We start from the raw sequence: 26,465 nt of genomic DNA on the forward strand, positions 1-26,465 counted from the left end.
CTGTATGACAACCTGCCATCTAAATGTAACAGCGCTAAACCCATCGTGGGACAAATGAATTATCTTCTCAGCGGACAAGTGAGGAATATTGCTGTTTATTTTAATTCTCTTGCCAGGGACAATGATGTTACTGGAATGAACAATGCAGCAAGTATTGTTTAATTAAGATTTATTAAAGGAGTCTCTCTTTCAATTAACGGACTTTATTCTGTGTGTGTGTGTTTATACAACAATATGACTATGGGGTTAGTAATAAAGAGGCATCTGTAAGACGCCCCTATTACTAAAGGTACCTTCACACTAAACAACTTCACAACAATATCGCTAGCGATCCGTGACGTTTTAGCGTCCTGGCTAGCGATATCGTTGTGTTTGACACGCAGCAGCGATCAGGATCCTGCTGTGCCATCGTTGGTCGCTGCAGAAAGTCCAGAACTTTAAGGTACCTTCACACTAAGCGACGCTGCAGCGATGCCGACAACTATGTCGATCGCTGCAGCGTCGCTGTTTGGTCGCTGGAGAGCTGTCACACAGACAGCTCTCCAGCGACCAACGATGCCGAGGTCCCCGGTAACCAGGGTAAACATCGGGTTACTAAGCGCAGGGCCGCGCTTAGTAACCCGATGTTTACCCTGGTTACCATCGTAAAAGTAAAAAAAAACAAACACTACATACTTACCTTCAGCTGTCTGTCCCCGGCGCTCTGCTTCCCGCACTGACTGAGCACAGCGGCCGGAAAGCAGAGCGGTGACGTCACCGCTCTGCTTTCCGGCTGACCGGCGCTGACACAGGATGCAGGAGGATTGCAGAGAAGCAGAGCGCCGGGGACAGACAGCGCTAGGTAAGTATGTAGTGTTTGTTTTTTTTTACTTTTACGATGGTAACCAGGGTAAACATCGGGTTACTAAGCGTGGCCCTGCGCTCAGTAACCCGATGTTTACCCTGGTTACCAGTGAAGACCTCGCTGAATCGGTGTCACACACGCCGATTCAGCGATGTCTGCAGGGAGTCCAGCGACGAAATAAAGTTCTGGCCTTCTAGCTCCGACCAACGACATCACAGCAGGATCCTGATCGCTGCTGCGTGTCAAACTAAACGATATCGCTATCCAGGACGCTGCAACGTCACGGATCGCTATCGTTATCGTTGTGAAGTTGTTTAGTGTGAAGGTACCTTTATTTCGTCGCTGGACTCCCTGCAGACATCGTTGAATCGGCGTGTGTGACGCCGATTCAGCGATGTTTTCACTGGTAACCAGGGTAAACATCGGGTTACTAAGCGCAGGGCCGTGCTTAGTAACCCGATGTTTACCATGGTTACATCGTAAAAGTAAAAAAAAAAAAACACTACATACTTACCTTCCGCTGTCTGTCCCCGGCACTCTGCTTCCTGCACTGGCTGTGAGCGCCGGTCAGCTGGAAAGCAGAGCGGTGACGTCACCGCTGTGCTTTCCGGCCGCTGTGCTCACAGTCAGTGCAGGAAAGCAGAGCGCCGGGACAGACAGCGGAAGGTAAGTATGTAGTGTTTGTTTTTTTTACTTTTACGATGTAACCATGGTAAACATCGGGTTACTAAGCGCGGCCCTGCGCTTAGTTACCCGATGTTTACCCTGGTTACTGGCATCGTTGGTCGCTGGAGAGCTGTCTGTGTGACAGCTCTCCAGCGACCAAACAGCGATGCTGCAGCGATCGACATCGTTGTCGGTATCGCTGCAGCGTCGCTTTAGTGTGAAGGTACCTTAACTTCTGCATACAGGCACTGCTATCTCTATCCTCTCAAACCCATTGATTTGCATTGGCAAGTCTTGTCTGACACTGCAAATCGCAGTACAAAAAAATTGCAGATGAGATGTAACCCATTGAATAACATTGGTGAGAGTGCAGTCTGATTTTTTTTTTTTTTTTTTCTTGCGGATTGCACTCATCCTTTTTTCTCACAAATGAGTATGAGCCCTAATAGTAGAAATCTGTAACTTCAAAAACTTACCGAATATTCATCATGGAAATGTACCCTTTATAAGAAAAATATAAGGGTCAGTAAAAAATTGTATGTTTTCCTGTCCTCAAGCCTCTGGGCCAAATTTAGTCAATCAATGGCTGATTCCATGTGTCTCTATTTATTACACAACCGTTCCTGCGCAGAACTCGTTGGTTTATGGTTTGATTACTTGCTGTAACTAGATATAATATTCTGTAGTACGGCTGACTTTCCTGACTTGACATCTTGAGCTCTTGTATTGGGAGTACATGAAGCTCATTTTATGAGGGCCATTAGCAGATAATTTAGCTGGGCTTTTGTCGCACTCCAGACTAGGTGGAAATAATTAATCAAAGTCTGTATTAACAGAACTTAATAAATGTGGTGACTTGCTGATCGTTTAAGCAGTTGATTTGGTGTGGTCATTAAAAACTAAGCATTTGTTAGAAACCCGTAGTTTAATGACCTTATTTGTATATCTTACATTTTATTAAATAAAATGATTTAAGTAATGAAATGACTACTAAAAAGTGAGCCATAAAAACATTTAATCGGGTTATCACGCTGATACCTTTTTTCGTTTTCAAATGGTGATACTCCTCTCACCAATTCCCTTCTGTTCCTTTTCTGATGCTCCCCAGGTATCTGCTCGTGGTCCTTCTCAATAATCTATTCTCATCTAGTTTGTGTATCGACTGACACCTCCCTAAAATGGGGAGGTTTTTTTTTTTTTTTAAAAAGCGATGTGTCCACAATGAGCTTTTGACACTGTATATTTTTGCTGTGTCAAAAATGCAGCATCTTGCAGTTCTAGCAAATTGGATGTGATATATTGGAAAACTTACGCTCCCTGTGCTACTTTTTTCCTCCACGTAAACTGACCTGCTTTGTGTTTCAAATCTGTAACTTGTCGATTTCTCTTGCGGGTACACTGAGTTTTCTGTGCAGATTTGTCCAATAGGCTTGCATTAGATCTGGGAAATCTGTAGGTAAAAATGCGCATGCGTTGGTGCATTTCAGAAATGCGTCAAAAATGCGTGTAATCTGCACAAGATATAAATCAAATTGTCAAATGCAAGAAAGTTGTCAAAAATAAAGCCGTTTTGTTTGAAACATCACATGGCAAAAAGACAAAAAAAGCATCTAAAACACAATTTAAAGTTCATGTAAAAAAAAGCACAATGAAAAAAGTAAACTACCTGATTTACTTAATGGGTGGAGAAAATCTGTAAAATCAAAATCTCATCACGGGAGCATGAACCAAATGTCGTGATAACCAACATGACTTAACAGTAAGTAATTTTCTGATGAACATTTTAGAAGGTAGATTTTCTCAGACACCGAACACTTATGCACTGAGGGATGAGAGCTGCCAATGACTACCTGAACTGGCACCTATTAAAATATCACATGTGCTCAATACCAGTTATTCATTCATTCATTCATTCATTCATTCATCCTGACAGGCGCCTGTTAATGAAAAGTAAACCCAGGTATCATTTTAATCAGTATAATGGCGCCGACCTGACACTGTAGGTTACTGTGCACGATCCTGCTGACAGGCTCCCTATAAACAAAACTTGATTTTTAAGAGCGTTAACGTGTAAGTGTAGGGTTTACTATAGCAGTTGCTGCCCCATAATCCTACACTTTAATGCAAGTTGGTACGGTTCTGAAAAGGCTAGTTGGGCTGTGCTGTGCTCCCAATTACCACCCTTATCCACAGATTAGGCAACTGGCGCTGCATTCAAATTGAACATTTTTTGCCCTGATTCCTCACAGTTTACTGCTGATCAGAGGTGGTCCCAGCAGCTTGGACATACTATAATCATTTTTTTTAATTTTTATTTTTTTTTACATTTATAGCCCCTTTTAGAACTTTGTATTTTTTTATGTACACGGATATAATATAGTAAACTATTAAAAGCTATAACAGGTTTTTATTGCTGATTGACTTGATAGATTTTCTAGACATTATAGAAATTGTTCACAAAGTTTTGATTCAGGCAGAATAATGGATTTTTGTGTTACGAGTTCATTTGCTTCCTTAGGTCAGTGCGGAGGGCTCCAGCTGGGGGATAACAGTAACCTCTGTGTGGGGAGTCCACATCATGCCACTAAATCAACACTCCTCCCCATGGCCACATTCCTGCTCCCTGAGCCATGATTGCACCTCTGTTAGGCTCGGTCCTGACCTACATTGTCGGTCCCAGCTGTGGACTACAAGGAACTGGAATGATAAATGGTAAACTTTATTCTTGGGGCCAGCATCTGAACTATTTCAGCAACGCTTTTAATTTTACTTGCGGTCTTGGCACTTGTGCTGCTGGGGTGATGAAATGGTTTCTTTGAAGTTATGATTTTTCTGTAGCTTTTCTGTGTGTCATTGGGAATGCTAAATCGGATAACAGACATTTTACTTTTTAAACGCCAACATGTTATGGCACATATTAGCAAAGCAAGCAAAGAATGGTTAATATTGGTAAAAAATGGAAACATCCTGATTCATTGTAAAGGAATAGCCCATGATTGTTTAAAATTGGGATAAGGGTGGGAAAAATTGTGAAATAATAATTAAAAAAAACATTATTTGTTGTTTTGGAGTGGTGACATTCCATCATTATTCACTTCACTTTTTTTTTTAACCCAACACTGGCCTCCGTGTACTTTATGCATATTGTGGCAGTGCCAAGTGACTGACTGCAGCAGTCAATGAACTTACTGTGAGACTGTCAAGTGGTTGTACAAGATTTTTCAAAATGGTGTTGTTAATATGCATGAGGGAGGTGAGCTGCTGACATCACTTAGGAAGCCCAACATTAATGGCAGATCCTGGCAACGGCACGATGTGTATAAAGGAAGTTACATGTTCTTCGCACTACTGGATAATAGCTGCAGGATGGTTGTCTGGCGCTGCTCACTACTTCCACATGGCAAGCGAGCAGCTCCGGATAATCCCTTCAACGTGTCATCATCTTATTTATGAATTAAAGACGATAACTCCTTTCATAGGTACTTTTTTAAATATATTTTTTAACCAACATATATGTGTGTCTGTGTGTTTATATGCTGTAAATGTCCCAGGCTAAACAACTAATTTTAGTTTACGCTCTCTACTATATACATGTATGTAATGTTATGATTGCCATTCCAGACCCTGGTGGTCTGTCGCCGTTTTTGTTTTGCAGAAATGCGTTTTATTTGTTCAGGATGATTGTTGTGTTTTGCTTAAATCTAGTTGAAATAAGTGACAAAATGCAAACAACATATTTTCTAAAATATTCTACATACCTGGCATTTGCTGCATAGAAATTCACAAATATTTTCAGCAAAAGTTTTTATTTGAAATTTTTTTTTTTAATTTTCTTGTATTTTAAAGAAACTCTCCTGGAGTATTCCTCCTTTGGCTATTCATTTACCTAGAGACTGCTACACATGCTCCTCTGAGGCCACCATTGCCTCTTTGTTGTGCTGATTGAAGGGGTTTTGACCATCTGTCATATTGGTAGCAAAACTGTGTCTAAAATATAGAAGGGGCAAAGCTATGTTGTTGTTTGTTTTATTATTATTATTTTGAAGTATTAATAGTGGGGGAGGGAGGGTTCCATGAGGGCTATAATGCATCACTGCACCAGTTTGCAGTTTTTAGTTAGACTCATAAGTATGACTGTGAGTGGGGTAACATGAATCTTAAAGTTAAAGCAGGATGCAGCAAACACTCAGAGACTGAGGCAACACAGGTACAAAATACTGATGAGACAATCTCTCACAACTAGGGTTGAGCGACTTTTCTTTTTATAGGATCGGGTCGGGTTTCACGAAACTCGACTTTTTCAAAAGTCGGGTCGAGTGAAATCGGCCGATCCTATAGAAAAGTCGGGGTCGGCTGAAACTCGAAACCCAATGCAGTGCATTGGGTTTCTAATGGTTCGCAGGGTCTGAAGGAGAGGAAACTCTCCTCCAGGCCCTGGGATCCATATTTGTGTAAAATAAAGAATCAAAATAAAAAATATTGCTATACTTGCCCTCGGACACGCCCTGGTTATAACCGGCAGCCTTCCTTCCTAAGAATGAGCACCTGAAGGACCTTCGATGACGTCGCGGCTTGTGATTGGTCGCGTGAGCGGTCACATGGGCGTCACGCGACCAATCGCAAGCCGCGACGTCATCTAAGGTCCTTCAAGCACTGATTCTTGGGAAGGAAGGCTGCGGGTTAGAACCAGGGCGCGTCCGAGGGTGAGTATATACCTATTAGGAATATACTCACCCTCGGACGCTTCCTTCCTAAGAATTAGCGCCTGAAGGACCTTCGATGACGTCGCGGCTTGTGATTGGTCGCGTGACGCCCATGTGACCGCTCGCGCGACCAATCACAAGCCGCGACGTCATCGAAGGCCCTTCAGGCGCTGATTCTTAGGAAGGAAGGCTGCCGGTGAGAACCAGGGCGCGTCCGAGGGTGAGTATATCAATATTTTTTTATTTTTATTCTTTATTTTACACTTAAATATGAATTCCAATACCGATTCCCGATATCTTAAACATATCGGGAATCGGTATCGGAATTCCGATCCCAGTTCAGAAGATCGCCGACCACACACAGGGGTCGGGTTTCGTGAAACCCGACTTTGCCAAAAGTCGGCGACTTCTGAATCTGGCCGACCCGTTTCGCTCAACCCCACTCACAACCTACCAATTCATGGAGTGGATGATTGCTTGGTATTAAAATTGCACACAGAAGACTTGTGTAGGGCACTGGTCACACACAGCTATTGCATAGTGTCTGACATACAGCGTTTTAGTGACTCCCATACTATTAGATTAGGCGTGGCTGCCCAGCACTATGTAAGTACACCCCACCAGGATAGACTCCCTAGTTGACATGTGATGCAACTACTGCACCTATTATAGTTATGCCGCAGACGACTGTGAATGTTAGGGCTCGTTAACACGCTGCAAAGTTGTTGTTGTTTTTTTTTTTTTTTTTTTTTTTTTTTTTACCCTGTTGCGGTTTTTCCATGGGGAAAAAAACATTGTTTTACAATGCAAGCAAAGTAAATGAGATTTCCGAAATCTCATGTACATGCTACATATTATGTCCTTGTGGATTTGAACCATCGATGTGTTTTTTTGTTTTGTTTTTTTTCTTAAAATCTTCAAGTCAATTCTGAATTTTTTAATGTGGCATTTTCTCCCTATCAAATTAATGGGGAAAAACTTGTGTAAAAAAGTGTCAAACGCATTTATTTTAGGAAAATATTTAGAATTGAGAGTGTAACAAATTGCAAGCTTTCGAGACTACACACTTTTATTTATTTATTTTAGGAAGCGTTTTTCCTGTCAATACTCTGCTCACTACGCAGTGGGCATGCTGTTATTGCTCCCCTTCCTCTTGACTGATACACAAGCTGTAGAGCTAGCTGTCACTTGAGGTAGGTGCCCACGGTCAGTAAATGCTGCTGGTTGGACGCTGCGTACCTCCATGGCGTCCAACCTGCAGCGGCTAGATGTTACAGCATAGTGGAGGGGATTTCAAGAAACCCCATGTCCACTAGGCATCCAGAGACACCCATGGCTCACCTATGGAGATGGGCATGCGGCAGCTCATCTTTGCAGACTGCAGCATGTTTATTTATCTTGTGGAGGTTTTCAGGTAATTATTTGCAGGTTTATGGTTTTTTTTTTTTTTTTTTTTTTTTAGATGACCAATTTCGTTTAGTGAAGCACTCCCATCAGTTTTTATCGTTTTATCCTTTAATACATTGCAGTGATCATATTATATAGCACTGTGTACATAAAATTGCTCATTTTGCTTTTCTACCCAGCTAATTGTTCTCTTTTTCATTAGGTCTATGACAACATGTGATTTACAACTGACTAGCTGAATCCTTTTAAGCTCTAGGTAGAAACATGAGGACCGTTTTCTCGGCACAAGTCATCACTGCAAAAGTCCGTGGCGGAGGGAGTAGCTGGGTCAAGAGTTGAAGAACGCCAAAATAAATGCAGGGAATATAGACTTCCGGTTTCTACATAAAGCACAGAAAGGAGAAGAATTAGCTAGGTAGAAAGGCAAAATGAGCAGTTGTAAGTACACAGTGCTACATAACATGATTGCAATATACTTTGAGGATTAAATCTTTGTGGCCCCTAGTGAGACTAGGCAAGATAAGTAATGCCAGATTCCCAAACCAGAAAGGATCTTAAAATGATATATAAGTACTTCTACAAAAAATAAATAATTCAAACCTGTATAATTATTGCTACGGCTAGTGTAGATTTATGTAACTGCTTCTCCACAATCTAGTGTTTATTCACATGCACGTTACATCCAATCTGTTCTCCGCCTCAGCTGTCTAGTGCAATAGTGAGAGTGCACGACCGATAATTGGTTGCCTTTCAGCAGGTTCCACACAGGCAATGACGGTATTATGCGCAGTACAACACGTTCTCTGTTCTGCTGTGATTTCACTGGGCAGGGAAGCTCTGAACAAGCTCCTGAAATGATGCACTGTAAATATATACTACTGTTCTGTGACACTGCTATTCTCCTTGTACTTTGACCTTTTCATAATGGATTCCGTTGATGGTTCGCTGTGTACACAACCCCCAGTATTTCCTGCACAGAAGCTGCCACTGTGCCTTTATATTTCAGGTGTCCATTATTCCTGGCTAGTGCGTAAGCCATTTGCAGAACTTTCTACAGATCTGTTCAACCTTATGGGCTTAACTGACAGGTTACACTAATCCTTTAAAGGGACACTGTCACCTGAATTTGGAGGGAACAATCTTCAGCCATGGAGGCGGGGTTTTGGGGTTTTTGATTCACCCTTTCCTTACCCGCTGGCAGCATGCTGGCTGCAATATTGGATTGAAGTTCATCCTTTGTCCTCCATAGTACACGCCTGCGCAAGGCAATCTTGGCTTGTGCAGGCATGTACTACGGAGGACAGAGAATGAACTTCAATCCAATATTGCAGCCAGCATGCAGCCAGCGGGTAAGGAAAGGGTGAATCAAAAACCCCAAAACCCCGCCTCCATGGCTGAAGATTGTTCCCTCCAAATTCAGGTGACCGTGTCCCTTTAAGCTTTAGTCACACTAAACGACTTAGCAAAGATCTCGACCAGCGATACGACCTGGCCATGATCGTTGGTAAGTCGTTGTGTGGTCGCTGGGGAGCTGTCACACAGACGGCTCTCTCCAGCGACCAACGATCAGGGTAGAGACTTCGGCATCGTTGAAAATGTCCGAGTATTTTTTAGTGCTCGGAGATTTAGTTTTTGTTGACGCAGCAGAATGATTTACATCTGTTAGGCAGCAGAAGTACATGTGGGGGTTGCCTGGTTGCTAGGGAATCCCCACATGTAATCTAGCTGTCTAACCGATGTAAATCATTCAGCTTCGGAGATGAAAACTAAATCTCCGAGCACTAAAAAAATTCTCGGAGGACACCCAAATGTGCTCGGGAAATCTCGAGTAACGAGTATACTCGCTCGTCACTAGTGGTGAGTTCTCCTTTAATGGAAGTCTTTAACCCCTTTACCCCCAAGGGTGGTTTGCACGTTAATTACCAGGCCAATTTTTACATTTCTGACCACTGTCTCTTTATGAGGTTATAACTCCGAAACGCTTCAACGGATTTTAGTGATTCTGAGATTGTTTTCTTGTAACATATTGTACTTCATGATAGTGCTAAAATTTCTTCGATATAACTTGCGTTTATTTGTGGAAAAAAAACTAAAATTTGGCGAAAATTTTGAAAATTTCGCAATTTTCCAACTTTGAATTTTTATTCTGTTAAACCAGAGAGTTATGTGACACCATATAGTTAATAAATAACATTTCCCACATGTCTACTTTACATCAGCACAATTTTGGAAACAAAATTTTTTTTTTCTAGGAAGTTATAAGGGTTAAAATTTGACCAGCAATTTCTCATTTTTACAACAAAATTTACAAAACCATTTTTCTCCACCAAGGACAGGAAACCTACGGATAAAAAGGCGGTACCACTCTCCTGCATCAGTTGGTTTCCTGTCCTTGATGGGAGACCTACGGACTTACCGATCAGCGTTGGAATTCCGGGGCCAACCAGTCCGACTCAGGCAGCTGGGGTCCCTCTGCCTCGGCTGGGGTGGTGACCCGAAGCGCCACCGCTGGGGGCTATTGGGCCTCTAGGGTGTGCGGGGGAAGTGACAAGGAGTTCGCGGTCACCTCCCCAGGTAAGATGCAGCAGCGGCAACATCCAGGGGGGTCCCTCTGTGGTTGCGGGAGGTGCGGCGCGGCCCTCCCCATACAAGCGTCAGCCTGCACACTGCACTGCCATCAGGCATGCAGAGCCGCGCGGTAGGGACTGCATAGGATCGGGGGCGCCGGTCAGCAGCGCCATATCTGCACTCCGGGCACCATCTTGAAAGTCCGGCGCATGCCCGGAGTTGCTCTGGTCTCGCGAGACGCCGGTGGTCGGATCTGCGCAGGCGCCGCTGAAGCCTGACTGCGCAGGCGTCGGCGTTCGGCGCTCCTCGCCGTCGACTGGGCGCTACTGCGCAGGCGGCATCGGGGGATTACCGATCAGGCGTAGATGATCTGCGATGCCGCAGAAGCTCGACTGCGCAGGCGCCGGCGTTCGGCGCTCCTCGCCGTCGGCTGGGCGCTACTGCGCAGGCGCCGGGAGAATGAAAAAAAGAAAGCGGCGGGGAAGATTTAAATGGGAGAAGTTACTTCCTCCCAGTGGCTCTGCAATATATCAGCAGGAGCCTCAGGAGCTACCAGTCGTCGCAGCACCAGCGCAGAAAGCGTTATTAAGCAGCGACCGCAGACCAGCAGCAGTATGAGCGACCCGGTATCACCCTTGCCAGAATCGCCTCCACCTATAGCATCGCCGCAGCAGCAAAAAAGGCGACAGCAGAAAGGGCACCAGGACACCAGCAAAGAACGCCAACGGTCCGAACACAGTAAGGAGTCCAGTACGGCGTCGGGGGAAAAAGCCAGAGGCAGAGAATCCCCAACCGGTATTTATGGGTCCTGGAGGTGGTAAGTGGATCTTCGTGAAAGTCAGAGACAGTAAGATTATTATTTGTCTCTTCTAGGGGAGGAAAAGCGTAGGTAAAACAAAGCACAAAATCTGTGCCATCTGTAGAGAGGATCTTCCACCCGCCTGGGAGAAGCGGCTATGTAATTCTTGCATACAACAGACAGTATCTGAAAGCCTGCCTGGGTTTGCAACCGATCTAAAAAACCTGATTAAAGGGAACCTGTCACCTGAATTTGGCGGGACCAGTTTTGGGTCATATGGGCGGGGTTTTTGGGTGTTTGATTCACCCTTTCCTTACCCGCTGGCTGCATGCTGGCTGCAATATTGGATTGAACTTCATTCTCTGTCCTCCATAGTACACGCCTGCACAAGGCAAGATTTGCTTTGATGACGGCTAAAAGGGCTCCAAATTTACGGGATATATTAACAAGGAGCCATTTCTCACGACCAGTCACTAGACTGAACCGGGGTATTCACCTCAGGGGTTCATTCCCCTGTGGCGATTGTACAATTTGCCCATATATGCCGGCTACCAAAGATCGTTTTGTTAGCCCCTTTGATGATCAGAATTATTCTCTTCATCATTACATCAATTGTAAAACTAATTTCGTGGTGTATGCTATTATTTGCCCATGTCACAAAATCTATGTGGGGCAAACCTCACAAGAGCTTAGAAAGCGGGCGCAAAAACATCTATCTACAATTAACCTGGCCCGTTCTGATCTTAAAAAGGGTAAAGTTCTGACCCCCATAGCAACCCATTATCTCCAGTGTCACGATGGTAAACCTGCTAACACACATTTCTTCGGTCTACAGAGGATTCTGAAAAATGAGAGAGGTGGTGATCGACATAGATTACTATTACAGAATGAAGCCCGCTGGATTTTTCGCCTCAAGTCTGTCACCTACGGGCTTGAATGAGGAACTCGTATATACAGGCTTCCTGGGATGAATTTGATGACCACTATTAGATCCGGGACTCTGTATATTCCAGCTAAAATCTCTTGGATGATGGATTTAATCGGATTACGTCAGGATTGTCTGAAGTTGGACGTTTATTCATTTATTTGGACTTTAAGGACACGAAAGGGACAATTTGATTATCAATATGGATTTGGGGATTCCTCATATATATACATTTCTTGTGTGAGGGGGGACATGATTTACTTTAAGATTTATCATTATTATTTATTATTATTAGTATTCTTTATATCATGTCATCGTGCCTATATATGACGTTGTGTTCTATATTGTTTTTGTATAGGATATATCTTTGCATGGTATAGCACTATGAATGCCCTTCATGGGATATGATTATATATCATTGTATTATTTAAGTGCTTATATTTAATAACAAGCATTTTTTTCAACAGGTTCTTTATTTGGAATCAACATTTAGGACATTATAAATTTTATTGACTGTAATATGTCTCTGGGATTTTTCTTCCTTTCTGTATCCCCTCCATATGGGCAGTTGCTCATTAACCTCTTTTGCCTCTGGAATTTTTCCCCTATATATCCCCGTGTCCTTTCGTTCCTCCCCCCTTCTATGGGCAGCTTCGTTTTAGCCTGAGGGCGCATGCGCACCCTCCTCTAGATCTGGTGCGGCCGCACATAGCGCTCGTTGTGAGCGCTTAATCATTCCTGTTTTTTGCGCATGCGCGGGTCTCTCAGCGGTTACCATGCCACTGTGCACGCAGCTCTGGCCCCCATCGTCATTTCCGGTTTTCCCGGCGGCAATTGGAGACACCGGTATGCACTCTTCCTTATTCATATCACTATATAAGACGGATACCCTCCAGCAGGTATTCATCTTCCCTGACGAAGCCGCCTAGAGCGGCGATACGCGTGGGATTCATCCACACCCTTACTCTTCTTGCATCCCCTTAGCCCTGGTCCGGAGCTGGAATCTTTACAGCCTCACTCTGCATATTAGCAGGTTTACTTCATTGTGGACGGCTGTGCTCTGTGTTCCATGCCCAGGACATGCTGGCTTGCATCTTATGCGTTTAGTCCACTTATTACTTCCAGGGGCTATGCGTTTGTGTCAGTAATATGCCCCATATCTACTATATAAAGCTGAATGTGTGTGTATGTCCGGGATTGGCATCTGCACCGTCGCAGCTACAGCCACAAAATTTTGCACAGTCACACGTCTGGACCCCGAGAGCGTCATAGGCTATATTGTGAGGCGAAATTTTAACCCCGCGCGTTCCAATTCACCAAACAATTTTGCCCCTATCTACATAATGGGGAAAAAAGTGAAAGGAAAAGTGTTGGAGGCGTCGCAGCTACAGAAACAAAATTTTGCACACCCACACGTCGGGACCCTGAGAGCGTCATAGGCTTCGTTGTGAGGTGAAATATTAACCCCGCGCGTTCCAATTCACCAAACAATTTTGCCCCTATCTACATAATGGGAAAAAATGAAAGGAAAAGTGTAGGAGGCAAATTGACAGCTGCCAGATGTGAACAAGGGGGACTTAAAGAATGAGAGCGATGGCGCCAAAGAGTATATACCATACAGTTGCTAAGGTGGGGCCTCGACATGGGATACTCACGACACACGGGGATATGAACACACACAAAATGCGCCACACTCTACCACGTGCTTGAACACATATTACCCTCAGCACACATTTCACCACAAATACACCAACCTCGCCACATAAAAGTCAAAACACAAAAGTCGCCACTCAAAACTCGCCACGCGCAGAACTCGCCACATGCAAAAACTAGGCTCTTGCAAAACTCGCCACAAGTGCAAAATTCTCCTCATGAAAAACTCGCCACACGCAAAACTTGCACACGCGGAAAAATTGCCACATGCACAAAAGTTGCAACACATGCAAAAGTTGCCTCACACAAAACTTGCACATACTCAAAAGGCACCACACATAATACTCGCAACGCGCAAAACTCGCCATGCGCAAAACTTGCTGCACACAACTTGCTGCACACAACTTGCTACACTAACCTGTCACATGTAACTCGACACACAAAAAGTTGCTACACGCATGTTGCTACACAAAACTCATCTCACAAAAGTCACTACATGCATGTCGCAACTCAACACACACAACTTGACAAACGAAACTCGCCCTAAAACACACACAAGTCTGGTATTATCCTTCAAAAATAAAAATCTGATTAATAAGCAGACAAACTACAACAATTGCACCATATAGGAAATACGGCAGCTGTCAGTCACATGACCTGTCTATTATGTGTGAGCTAATATATACTGACAGGGGGAGGGCTTCCTGTTGGCCGGGGATTTATCAGGCTGCCAATTTAGCTTACAAATACTGAGGTAAAAATACTGAGCAAATAACGTGTGAACGAGGTCTAATACAGGAGGAGATGACACACAGGTATATACTATATACAGGGGAGATGACACACAGATATATACTATATACAGGAGAGATGACACACAGGTATATACTATATAGAGGAGGAGATGACATATAGGTACATATATATACAGGAGGAGATGACATACAGGTATATACTATATATAGAAGATGACATGCAGGTATATACTATATGCAGGAGGAGATGACACTCAGATATATACTGTATACAGGGGAGATGACACACAGGTATATACTATATACAGGAGGAGATGACATACAGGTATATACTATATATATAGAAAGATGACATTCAGGTATATACTATATATAGGGGAGATGACACACAGCAGGTATATACTATATACAAGGGAGATGACATACAGGTATATACTATATACAGGAGATGACATACAGATGTATACTATATATAAGGGAGATGACAAACATGCATATACTGAGGTGATGAGGTGAAAATGAGAGGTGTGAGGTGAAAATGAAAAGGTGTGAGTGCAAAATGAGAGAAGTGAGGAAAAATAGTGGAGTGATCAGAAAATGACAGATGTGATGTTGAAATGACAAGTGTTAGGGGGAAATGAGATGTGATTGGGAAAATGAGAGGCGTGATGGGAAAATAAGAGAAGTGAGGTGCTATAACTAACCACAGATATTTACTATGCCCAGGCAACGCCGGGCTCTTCAGCTAGTATATGGCTATTTTAGGACACAACTGTATATTTTTACTTGATTCCAGCAGGGATTGAAACTGTTTATACATTTCCCCATTTATATGGGTGGTAACCATTTTGAGCAAGTTTGGGGACGCCCTTATTTGGCTCTTTGAAATAGGACCAGGGACCTGTTTATTGGTATGGTATACTTACCTGGTTATTTGCTGGGGATATATTATATGGTAATGCTGATTGTTATTTAATGTAGATTGTTTCTTGTCTATTACAATTTCATGAATATATATATATATATATATATATATATATATATATATATATATATATATATATATATATATATATATATATAATATAGTTTTGTAATATACATCTTCACATGGGTAAGGGTGTAGGGTCATTGTTGTTTTTAATTGATTTTATATTTTGTGCTTTTTTGTGTTCATGTTAATAAAAGTTACATATATTTTCTCATAATCTTGTAGCAGGTGTGCACATATTTATGCATGGGCTTTCCTCTTTTCTTGGCTTGACAGGTGCAAAAATAGGGAAAGAAATTCCCCTTAATTCCATATTAGAGTTCCTACAGAACGGGTTGGAGATGGGTTTAGCCACTAGCACCCTAAAAGTTCACATGGCGGCATTGGGAGCCCTATTCAATTTTGACTTAGCTTCAAATAGGTGGGTCTCTAGATTCATCAGGGCGGCAGGAAGATCGAGGTCTCTTCCGGTAAAAGTAGTTCCTCAATGGGACTTAAACTTGGTCCTTAAAGCCCTGACTAGTCCACCATTCGAACCATTACACGAATCTACAATAAAAAAACCTATCTCTCAAAACAGCTCTGTTAGTTGCCCTCACTTCTGCCCGTAGGGTTAGCGACTTACAGGCTCTCTGTTAACCCTCCTTACACACAATTTCTAGAGGATAGGGTCATTTTAAAAAGAGACCCAGCATATCTCCCGAAAGTGGCTTCAAAATTTCACAGGTCTCAAGAGATCTCTCCCCTCCTTCTGTCCCAACCCTAAAAACAAGGAGGAACAAACATTACATACACTAGATGTAAGAAGATGTCTCTTACATTACCTAGAAGTCACTAGAGAGAGTAGGGAGGATCCCTCTCTGTGTGTTTCCAGGGTCCCCGGAAGGGGAAAAAAGCATCTAAAGCCACCATAGCAAGATGGATCACGGACGCCATCAGTCTCTCATACTCGGCAAGTGGGATGTCTGTTCCCGGGGAGGTTAAGGCTCACTCAACAAGGGCCGTAGCAACTTCCTGGGCGGAGAAGGCCGGAGCTTCCATTGACCAGATATGTAGAGCTGCTACCTGGTCCTCACCATCCACATTCTATAGGCACTATAGATTGGACCTAATCTCCTCTTCAGACCTTACTTTCGGTAAAAGGGTTCTGGAGGCGGTGGTCCCTCTCTGAATGTACTATCTATGCAATTCTCTCCGTGGTGCCGTCATGGGCGATCAGAGAAAAATATAGTTCTTACCGATAACGGTATTTCTCTGAGCCCATGACGGCACCCGTACATTCCCTCCCTTCACTTGTGGGTGCTCACATCAAAATAGTGCCATAGTCTATTCATAGTTTTAAAGTCACACGGTATCTCGTTATGATAAACAGTTAAATTTAACAAATGTTTTAGTAGTCTCCCATCGTTCTCTATGTAAAACAACTGATGCAGGAGAGTGGTACCGCCTTTTTATCCGTAGGTTTCCTGTCCTTGGTGGGCGGATCCCCTCTCTCCGTGGTGCCGTCATGGGCTCAGAGAAATACCGTTATCGGTAAGAACTATATATTTTTTTTTTAGGGACCACTTCACATTTGAAGTCATTTTGAGGGGTCTATATGGCAGAAAATACCCAAAAGTGACACCATTCTAAAAACTGCACCCCTCAAGGTGCTCAAAACCACATTCAAGAAGTTTATTAACCCTTCAGGTGTTTCACAGCAGCAGAAGCAACATGGAAGGAAAAAATTAACATTTTACTTTTTAGTCACAAAAATGATCTTTCAGCAATAATCTTTTTAATTTCCCAAGGGTAAAAAGAGAAAATGGACCTCAAAAAGTTGTTGTCCAATTTGTCCTGAGTACACTGATACCCCACATGTGAGGGGGAACCACTTTTTGGGCGCACGCCAGGGCTCAGAAGGAAAGGAGCATCGTTTGACATTTTCAAGCTAAAATTGGCTGGAATTGAGATCGGACGCCATGTCGCGTTTGCAGAGCCCCTGATGTGCCTAAACAGTGGAAACCCCCCACAAGTGACCCCATTTTGGAAACTAGACCCCCCAAGCAACTTATCTAGATGTGTGGTGAGAACTTTGAACCCCCACGTGCTTCACTAAAGTTTATAATGCCCAGGCGTGAAAATAAAAAATCCTATTTTCTCCCACAAAAATGATCTTTTAGTCCCCAATTTTTAATTTTCCCAAGGGTAACAGGAGAAATTGGACCCCAAAAGTTGTTGTCCAATTTGTCCTGAGTATGCTGGTACCCCACATGTGGAAGAAAACTAATGTTTGGGCACACGTTGGGGCTCGAAAGGGAAGTAGTGACGTTTTGGAATGCAGACTTTGATGGAATGTTCTGCGGACATCATGTTCCATTTGGCGAGCCCCTGATGTGCCTAAACAGTAGATTCCCCCCCCCAAGTGACCCCATTTTGGAAACTGTACCCCCTAAGGAACTTATCTAGGTGTGTGGTGAGAATTTTGAACCCCCACGTGCTTCACTAAAGTTTGTAATGCCCAGGCGTGAAAATAAAAAATCCTATTTTTTCCCACAAAAATGATCTTTTAGTCCCCAATTTCTAATTTTCCCAAAGGTAACAGGAGAAATTGGACATCAAAAGTTGTTGTCCAAATTGTCCTGATTACGCTGGTACGCCATATGTGGGGAAAAACTGTTTAGGCACACGTTGGGGCTCGAAAGGGAAGTAGTGACGTTTTGGAATGCAGACTTTAATGAAATGGTTTGCGGTCGTCATGTTCCGTTTCCAGAGCCCCTGATGTGCCTAAACAGTAAAAAACCCACAGGTGACATCATTTTGGAACTTGGACCCCCCTCCCCCCCCCCCCCCCAAGGAACTTATCTAGATGTGCCCCCTTTTTGGAACTAATGTACGCTTTCCTGTAAAGTAAATTAGTAGTGCGTGGAGGTGTGGTACAATTTGAAGCAATCCTTCATACACAGGCCAGGTTTTTCGGGGCAGGTGTCGCATTGATAAGTGGTGTCCTTGCGTATTCCACTTTTGTAACACACTCGGCACCTTTTTTTGCGGCTTACCTTTTCTTCCAGTTGGTGGGACCACCCCCGGAAAATGCTGGCCTGGTACGATACGAGCACCTTCAGTTCCGGAAGTACTGGGGCCCTTTCCTTCCAGAGTGCCAAATATCAGGGCCTTAACCACTACCTCCTCGAACTGAAGGTACAACGTATCGGTGTGGCGCGCACATCGTAACAGCAGGAAAGCGTTGAGCATTGCCATTTGTACAATGTGCACGGCCAGCTTTTTGTACCACACCTTGGCCTTTCTCAAAGCACTGTACGGTTGGAGGAGTTGATCAGAGAGATCAACCCCCCCATGCTTTTGTTGTAGCCGAGTACACAGTCCGGTTTGCTGACCTGTGTAGAGGTACCCTATACAGTGCTGAGGGCTCTGCCATCACCGTGTATGGTGGTCAAGAGAAGGACATCCCTCTTGTACTTGACCACCAGCAGGTGGTCGATACATTGGGCCTTGCTCTCACCTTTTCTGAGCATCTGCCCAAGTAGCGTCTTTGGGAGGCCTCTCTGATTTTTGCGGACAGTACCGCAGGCTGCGGTACCTCGCGCAGAGAGTGATTTGTAGAGTGGGATGCTGGAATAAAAGTTATCAGTGTAGAGGTGATAACCTTTATCCAGCAGTGGGTGCACCAAATGCCACACGATCTTCCCACTCACTCCCAGGACAGGAGGACACTCGGGGGGTTCAATCCTGCGGTCCTTCTCTTCATACACTCTAAACCTGTGGATGTACCCTGAGGCACTCACACAGCTTGTAGAGTTTGATTCCGTACCTGGCCCTTTTGTTGGGCAGGTATTGACGGAATCCGAGCCGCCCCTTAAAATGGACCAAGGACTCATCCACGCAGATGTCCCTTTTGGGCACGTACGCTTCAGAAAACTTTTTGTTGAAGATTGCCTTGTGCGGGCATGTACTACGGAGGACAGAGAATGAACTTCAATACAATATTGCAGCCAGCGGGTAAGGAAAGGGTGAATCAAACACCCGAAAGCCCCGCCCCTATGGCTGAAGATTGTTCCCTCCAAATTCAGGTGACAGAGTCCCTTTAAAGTTATATAGTCCTATACCTGCCAAGGTATGCCATGCCAAACAAAGTTATCAATTTTGTCCAAATGAAGATTTTCCCTAAGACTGGTTATATGTTATTAAATACAGGGATTATACCAAAACTAATATTTGTTGTATGTTCCCAAACAACATGTTTTCGAACAGAAAATAATTGGTATCTATAGGTCCTCAACATACAACATGCAATATTTAAAAAGTCGAAATGGTCTAGTACAGTTATTCTGTGTAGGTCCACAGATACCACCCCAGGTGTGACCACGGGATCTTAAATCTACCCCACCCTCAGCCCAGTATGCACACCCTAAGATCAAGTGGTATGTGTATCCCGGATACTCGTTTAATCAGGGAGGTCACCCCCACCCAGTAGTGTCCTATATCAACACATTCCCATAGCATATGCATCAGATGGGCCCCATTCATACTACATCTCGGACATGAGTCTTCAGTCGGAGCCCCAATTTTAAGAAATCTATTAGGTGTCTATATACCCTGTGGATAAGGAAAATTTGGGACATTCTTTTGGTCTCAGATAAAGATAGTATAGGTGTTGGTTTCTAGTATTTCATTCCATTGTTCTTCAGATATGGGGCCAACATCCTCTTCCCACATTGATGCAGTAATTGATGCAAGAGTAGCCTCAACCAAGTATTGAGCGCATTTACTTAACATACATTTCAGTAGGCCAACATTTCGGATTTTAAAATAATTTTTCAAGCTGGTGTCATTAAGTATTCTAATTTACTGAGATAATGACTTTTGGCTTTTCATTGGCTGTAAGCCATAATCATCAACATTAACAGAATTAAACACTTGAAATAGATCACTCTGTTTGTATTGACTCTATAGGAGTCACTTTTTGTATTGAATAACTGAAATAAATTAACTTTTTGATGATATTCCAATTTTGTGAGAAGCACCTCTATTTGATTTATGCATAAGAAGTTTTCCCAGTACATATGTAAGCTGTACACTAAAATGTAATTATGAAAGCAGCCCTAATACTACAATGATTGTCCGTATCAGGGCAGAGAGTGTGTGAGGGGGGTGGTGATCTTTTCGTTTTGGCCAGTGTTTAGTTCGCTGAATATAAATTAGTGTTACAAAAGCTGTCTGTGTAAAATGAGGTCAGGCTTCTGTATCTAGGCTCGTTCGTTGTGTGATGATTGAAGTTGCGTATTAAGAAACAAATATGGTTATTTAAAAGTAAAAATGTCTTAACTGTTTTGTGTCTGAAGGAAGAAAAGTGACCCATTATTTCTTAGCATGTTACCAGGTGTCCTTAAGGAATGGGATAAATTTGATGTGCACACCTTTGTGCCTGCCAACAATTCATTTTTGATGATGCTGTGTTTCTTGTGTTGTCTAAGGGGGCTATGTCTTTCTTTGTGGAGTGTGACATGTCTGACTTACCAGGGTAAGGAGACTTTTCTAGGCCATTCAATGCTCCTCTGGGAAATGAAATATGCAAATTGCGTCTAAAACTGCTGTGCCACCTACTGAAAGCAGAAATCCTAATAGACAATATTGCCCCTTTAACGAGCCTAGCCATATGACTTAGGATAAAAGCCAACCTCAGAATCTCAATTTGTAGACGTGTTGACCCTCAGTGCAAGGCATGAGATCTGATTTGGCTGTATGAAATGACTCCGACTAAAGGGTAACGTTTCTCCTTGTAGACAGTGACATGCCTGACATGTCAGTGTAAGGAGACTTAATGCTCTTGTGGGAAATTAAATAAGCAAATTGCCTCTTCAGAGAGGAAGAGGTGTTTTGTGTTTTGGTTAGGTTCACATGTCCAGTATTCATCAGTTAGGCCAAGGTCATACTTACGAGTGTGATGCAAGAAGCTCGTGCGAGTCGCTTGCCTCAATACCTGGCCCTGCCGCCGGCACTCAGAACTGGAGCGTGCGGTTGCATGTATTTCTATACATCCGCACACTCCGGTCCCGAGTGCCGGCGGCTGTGCTGGGTATTGATGCGAGTTTCTCACATCACACTCGCAAGTGTGACCCCGGCCTTAGAATGAAGCCATCACTAAGGCCGGGATCACACATGCGAGAAACACGTCCGTGTCTCACATGTGAAATCCAAGCTCTGGCGCCGGCACTCCAGAGCAGAGCGTGCGGCTCCATATGTTGCTATGCGGCCGCACGCTCCGCTCCGAAGTGCCAGCATCAGAGCTTGGATTTCACATGCGAGACACGGACGTGTATCTCGCATGTGTGATCCCGGCCTAAAAAGTGATTTCAACTGGATGTTTTGTTTTTTTTTTTTTTTTTGTTTTTTTATCATTAGACTATGTAAAACGGGTCTGATAAATAGTCCAAAACTTTTTTGTTTTGTTTTGTTTTTTTACCCCGTAAGCAAAAAATGGATCCTTTTGAAAATGAAAAAAAAACAAAAACTGATGGCTATTTAATTGATCCGCTTTCCATAGATTTCAATGTTAAAAAAAACCTCCAAGTTGAAATCAGATTTTTTTTTTATTAGCTGGACAAAAGTAGTCAGCACAACTTTTTGGTTTACTGATTGCTGCTGGATCTGTTCTAAATGATGATTACTGAACATGTGAACATAGCCTAGCATCAGTTGTCTAAAAAACCCCATCTATTCATTATATAAGGAACTCTTTACTCATCCGTTGCCTTAAGGCCCTTTCACATTAAGCGACGCTGCAGCGATACCGACAACGATCCGGATCGCTGCAGCGTCGCTGTTTGGTCGCTGGAGAGCTGTCACATAGACAGCTCTCCAGCGACCAACGATCCCGAAGTCCCCGGGTAACCAGGGTAAACATCGGGTAACTAAGCGCAGGGCCGCGCTTAGTAACCCGATGTTTACCCTGGTTACCAGCGTAAAAGTAAAAAAAAAACAACCACTACATACTTACCTACCGCTGTCTGTCCCCGGCACTCTGCTTCTCTGCACTCCTCCTGTACTGGCTGTGAGCACAGCGGCCGGAAAGCAGAGCGGTGACGTCACCGCTCTGCTTTCCGGCTGACCGACGCTCACAGCCAGTACAGGAGGAGTGCAGAGCACAGCGCCGGGGACAGACAGCGGTAGGTAAGTATGTAGTGTTTTTTTTTTTGTTTTTTTTTTTACGCTGGTAACCAGGGTAAACATCGGGTTACTAAGCGCGGCCCTGCGCTTAGTTACCCGATGTTTACCCTGGTTACCAGTGAAGACATCGCTGGATCGGTGTCACACGCCGATCCAGCGATGTCCACGGGAGATCCAGCGACGAAATAAAGTTCTGGACTTTGTTCAGCGACCAACGATCTCCCAGCAGGGGCCTGATCGTTGGTCGCTGTCACACAGAACGATTTCCTTAACGATATCGTTGCTATGTCACAAAAAGCAACGATATCGTTAACGATATCGTTATGTGTGAAGGTACCTTATTACAAAACATCCAACAATTGAGTTAGGAAGCTGGGGGTGCAGGAGCAGATCCATGGTGACTGTATTATCAGCAGACACAGGATGTTTGGTCAGCTGCTTCATTTGCAGATGACAGGCTGGTGTAGGAGAAGCTGCCATTCTGCTGACTGCAGAGATTTTGGTAACTTTGTTACTGCACCAGCTTATAATGCTAATATTTATGATAATGGGACATATTAAGTTATTCCTCTATCTTCCGTATTCTTGTTTGTTTCCAAATGACTTGTATTAGTATTGTAAAGGTTCCTGCAATTAGTTAATCATTGTGTTATGTTGTAAATTGCACATTAAATAGTTTAGTATGTGGAAGCAAAACCAGTTACTCTTCAATTTAGCACAAGGTGTGGCTGCTGTGTGGACTAGTTACATTCCGATTTTATTTTGAAATAACCAATAAAACAAGACTGACTGTCCTATAGCTGCCATGATTATTAGTGTCAGTGGATGTGTACTACATCGTGGCTTAGAGGTAAACACAAACTACAGATAATGGGACTCTGCTTTTGGATAGTTCTACTCATTCTGTAAATCTTCAAAAAGACAACCAAACTAATATTTCTGACCTCCGCCAAATATAAATGCTTTACGTGTTGTTGATGTACCACTCTTGCTTGATTTGTCTTGATGGTAAGGTCAAGGTGACTGGGACAGTCATTCCTGTACGATATTGGTGTAAGCTTGTTTTGTTGCCTAATCTGCTTGGTCTTTTGAATAAGGACTTGGATTCCACTTTAGTCTTGTTTCTTGGGGGGGGGAAAAAAATAAAAAAAAGCTGACAATACTGTGCGGGAAGTTGTATTCCTTAACTTGTTGTCACCTAATAACCCCTGTGTCACCCATCCTAAGGATAGCTAAAACAACTCCTCTTCTTTTCTTTTTGGTCAGTCTTGTATAAAGAAAAAAAGACCTTAAAGGCTTGTAAAGGGATCTTTATTTTTAAAGTGAAGAAAAAAACCATGGCTGTGATATGGCACTGTTTGTGAGCCCTTAGGGGCACACGTAGAAAGCTCCTCTGCGGATTTTTCCGCAGCGGATTTAATAAATCTGCAGTGCAAAACCGCTGCGGTTTTTCCTGCGGATTTATCGCGGATTCTATTGTGGATTCCGCTGCGGTTTTACATCTGCAGTTTTCTATTGGAGCAGGTGTAAAAACGCTGCGGATTCCGCACAAAGAATTGACATGCTGCATGTGCACTGCAGATTTCGTTTCCTATAGGTTTACATTGTACTATAAACTCATGGGAAACTGCTTTGGATCAGCAGCTGCGGAAACGCTGCGGATCCGCAGCAAAATCCGCATCGTGTGCATATACCCTTACGATGTAATATGTCAATATGGAGTATCTGGGACCAATTTTTTTTTTTTTCTTGAAGAGTGCTTGTCACTAGGTGAAAAGTGGCCAATGTCTGCTTTTTTTTTCAAATTCTTCCTGCTCCCATAAGTATTTTGACATCCATTGTTGCCTTTTTTTTTCTCCTATGATTGGGCAACATCATACGGGGGGAACAATAAAACGCACTGAAGGGGAAATTTGTATATTGGTTGCCCATATTTCAGTAATAATATAACAGCAATAGAGAAAGCAATAAAACAACTTTTAATTAAGTAATGATAAAATGAGCCACCCATGGAGGGAATTAAGGTACGGTACATAAAATATAAAGCAAGCTAGGAGACCTTACTTCTCTCTCATTAAATGTTTAAGACTGAATACATGGATGTCAGTTATCGTAAGCATATAGTTACGATAATCAACATATATAGTTCAGATAACTAAAACCAGTTCTGCAAAAAATGGCTAGAACCATCTCTGCGAACTCATAGCATATTAGAATAAGTGATAAAATATGTTTAAGGACATCAGGGGGGATATCCTCTTTCGAGGAACCTATCCCTGAGCTTTCTGGCCTGAGTCTCAGGCTTTTAGTGGAGCAGTTTCTGCAGACCCTGAGGTACTGACCCTTTGGGATACCCTTTTTGAGATGTATCGGATGGCTGCTATCCCACTTAAGCAACGAGTTAGTTGCTTTGGGTTTTCTGTAGGTACGGGTGGTAAATTCCTCCTTGGGTTCCTTCTGGATTACAATGTCCAGGAATGGTAGGGCAGAAGAATCAAGGACAGATGTGAAGGACCAGTCCGCAACCATTGTGGTTTAGGGTCCCAACGAAGGCCCCAAATTTCTCGAGAGTCCCACCACACCACAAATATATCCTCATACCATACCCACTATGTCTTTATCTGTACTCACATTTATAACTGATCGCTGTTGAATGGCTTTACTACGGTCAGGGCCGACGTTGGCAGCAGGCAGACTAGACAGCTGCCAAGGGCTCCCCTCCCCCAGGGGCCTCCAGCCAGTCACATGTCGCTAATAGCGGCACACCACACAGCCGCTATGGGGGCCTGTGAGTTAGGGGAGCCTGTATTATATTCTGAGGGTGGCTGCGTCATACTCTGATGGGGCTACATTATATTTACTGGGGAGGTGGGTTGTATTATATTCTATGGGGGCTACATTATATTCTATGATGGGGCTGTATTATATTCTATGAGGGGGTTCCATGATATTCTGAGGGCTACATTGTATTCTGTTTGGGGCTACATTATAATTTACGGGGTGGCTTCATTATCCTCTGAGGGGGCTACATTATACTATGAGAGGGGCTACATTATATTCTATTGGGGGATGCATTATACTATATAAGGGGCTGCGTTGTATTCTATGGGGGATCTGCATTATATCTTTAGAGGGGACTACATTATATTCTATGGGAGGCTGCATTATATTCAATGAGGGGGGCTACATTATATTCTGTGGGGTGGCTGCATTATACTATATGGGGGCTGCATTGTACTGCATTGAGGACTATGGGGAATACATTATACTATATGAAGAACTATGGGGTGCATTATGCTATGGAGCACTATGAGGAGTGTGTTATACTATACAGAGGACTGAGGAGTGTATAATACTAGAAGGAAGACGGAGTGTATTTTACTAGGGCCAGGATCACACTAGTGATGAATACGGATGAGTGCTATGCGATAAAACATCGCATAGCACTTGGACCAGTATGCATCTATGGGGCAGCTCACATCAGCGTTTTTTTGCTCGTTCGTTTTTAACATGCGACTGAAATCACAGCATGCTTGTGAGTGAAATCATAGGAGATCGTCATCTATTGATGGAAGTTTGGAGACCAAAAATCTTGCCAACAGATTTAATTTAAAACACCCTATTGATATCATATGTTGGGTTTACAAATGTGGCTTATTTGCGGTGTAGTCAGTTGTCTGGCATGCCTAATGTATGATACAACTTTGTTTAAATAAGCACACCCACCAAATGTTGTGTAGTGTAAGTGCAGTAATATACTCGCCGATTGCAGTCTTCCCCGGTTTCCAGCGCCACTCTTGTCCTCTTCTAGGTTACATGTAATCCAAAAGTTGCTTTTACAGTGAAAGTCTATGGAATATCAGAACAAGGCTCCATAGGCTTACATATTTTGATCCTGCTAGACAGAATAGCCATCACGTGACCCAGAAGAGGATTGGAGCAGTGCTGGTTATTTGGGAAGATTGCAATGTGCAAGTATATTACAGC

The 26,465-nt window shown here is 43.3% G+C and overlaps 1 protein-coding gene across 1 annotated transcript in view; it reads left to right on the forward strand.

Annotated features, from left to right (window-relative positions):
• The window catches only part of HIP1R (huntingtin interacting protein 1 related), a 182,946-nt gene that overhangs the window by 37,423 nt on the left and 119,058 nt on the right, over positions 1–26,465 (forward strand). The window lies entirely within an intron of this gene.

This window comes from Ranitomeya imitator, chromosome 1, assembly GCF_032444005.1.
Source record: "Ranitomeya imitator isolate aRanImi1 chromosome 1, aRanImi1.pri, whole genome shotgun sequence".
NCBI classification, from domain to species: domain Eukaryota; kingdom Metazoa; phylum Chordata; class Amphibia; order Anura; family Dendrobatidae; genus Ranitomeya; species Ranitomeya imitator.